The following is a 2,335-nucleotide window of genomic DNA, read 5'->3' on the forward strand; positions in this document are numbered from 1 at the left end:
GCCGCCCACTGCGCCTGCGCAAGGCCCCGCCACTCCGCGCGGCGGGCCGCCAGAAGGCGGGCGCGCAGTGGGAACCGGCCAGCTGCGCATGCGCCCGTCCCCGCCGCTCCCGTCCAGCGCCCGGGAGAAGGGGCGGGGCAGCGGGGATGACGAAAGGTCGGATGAGTGACACCGGCACGCAGGGCTTCAGGGTGGGGCGGGCTGAGGCAGGGTGGGGGAGACTACGCCTGCGCGGTTGCCCGAGCTCTACCGCGCCGGTCCGCCGGCCCTGGGGAGCGGCGGAAGTGGCTGTTGGGCGGGCGCGCGGTTGCCGTGGCAACGCCGTGGCAGGCCCGGCCCGGCCCGGCCCGGCCCGGCCCGGTCGCTCTCCCTCCTTTGGCGGCGGCGGTGCGGTGTCACGGACCCAGCCGCGGGGCACGGGCACGGGGGTCAGGCAGCCTGGCGGGCCGGGCAGCCTGCCTGCGGTGTGTCCGAGCGGGCCTCCGCGCCCCGGGGTGCTGCGTGGCGGGGCCCAGCCCGGGGACGCCTTTCGGTCGGGGGTGCGTAGCGCAACCTTCGGGTCCAGCCTGGGCCGCACCCGGGGGGGGACCAGCCTGGCTCCGTGTGCTGCTCGGCTCTTTCATTGCCCAGCAAACAAAAAGCACTGTCTTGAAGGTGACTCTTGAATTTTTAGTTAACTTGTTTTAAAACAAAACAAAAGGCTCTCGGTTAAAACAAACATCCTTTCTTTCAGCCTGCTTCCTTGAGGAGGTTAACACACCAGGTCTTTCTTCTGAGCTTCGAGACTTACTCCTGCTGTCTGGGGCACTGCGGGTGTTTCTTTTATGCTGTGGGGGTGTTTGTTGGCTACGTTGGGAACAGCTGCACGCACCATGCACTTTCTTTGTTTGTATTTTTCTGGTCTTCTTGCCGAGGCACTAGCAAGTCTGAGGCTACGAGTACATGAAATAACATTCGGGATCAACAACAAACAGTCTTTAGCCCAAACAGACCCAAAATACAAAAAACTCATTCAAATAACCTCTCAGAAATAATATTTTTTATGGAATGGGGCATCGGTTTACAAAAATAATGTTAGAATACCAAGAAAATCTGCCTACCAAGGGTTTAAGAAGTATTACTGTTATTTGTGACACTCAGATGATGTATCTTAGTGGATGATAACATCAACAAATAATATGTAAAAACATGCAGGCTCAGGCTCCCAATTCTCTTTCCTCAGATTCAATTTTGCAGATTCCAGCATTCATTTTCGTTCATAATGTCTCACTAGAACCTTTACTCAGAACAAACATTGATTCTCCGTATGGCCCACATGGAGCTCTGCTAGGTATAGTAATGCTTCAGGTGGTTTTTTTCTGCAAGAAAACATCTGCTGTATCACCGCTATTTATTCCCTCCTTTATCCCCATATAAAATGAGTTAGTGATACAGACATTGAACCAGAGCATGCCAAGGCTATAGGCCATTGGACCAGTCATTAGAAACTTAAATTAGTTCAACAGTGCTGATCTACTGGATTGCATCAAATCCACCAAAAGCGTGGAACAGCAAAGATGCATCATTTGCTGCTATAGGAAAACAACCACTCACAGGGGGGGAAAAAAAGCCACAGCAGTAAAGTAATAGGACAACTGTGCGAGTTGAAATCTAAACTCTATACCGCGACCCATGCTATTACTGGAAAGTCTGTAGCATAGCATAGCATAGCGCTGCTTAGGCTCTTGCCCTGCTGAGTACTTATCTCAGTTGCATGCATTTTAACAAGAAATCCTTTCTCTGTCTCGGCAGATGCTGAGTACTAGTGGCTTTTGGCCAACACTGCTTTTCTAGCTAGTATTGGCCAGTGTGTGCTGGTTGCCTGTCTAGAAGCCCTGTATCAGATTGCCTTTGACAGATAGCAGAAATTAAGGATGAGAGAGAATTATGATTTTTTTTAAATTGTCACTACCATTTTCTTAATCATTGCCCATTTTTAAAATAAAATAATAAAAAATGGGTCTCATTTTTTTTTCTCATGCTCTATACTGTTTGAGCATGCAATTCTGCTTATAAAAGACCTCCTTTTTGGAACCAAAACTAGGATGCTTAAAGTCAAGTTTTTGGTAATACCTACCATCTAATTAAAAGCATAAAGCTAGTACCTGGGTCCAGTCCTTTCCAGATGACTCTCCGTAGTTAGAGTTTGCAATTCTTCCAAAGTTTAGTTTCCAGTCTTTCCATGCTTAGTTATTATAGGGCTTTAAAAGTACATACTTCAAAGAAGCAAGTAGATGCAAATCCCAGAGAGTTTATAGTCTAAATCTGGCTCAGTTTAAATCTAAAGGATTTGAAT

Source organism: Haliaeetus albicilla, chromosome 3 (assembly GCF_947461875.1).
Source record: "Haliaeetus albicilla chromosome 3, bHalAlb1.1, whole genome shotgun sequence".
Lineage (NCBI taxonomy): Eukaryota > Metazoa > Chordata > Aves > Accipitriformes > Accipitridae > Haliaeetus > Haliaeetus albicilla.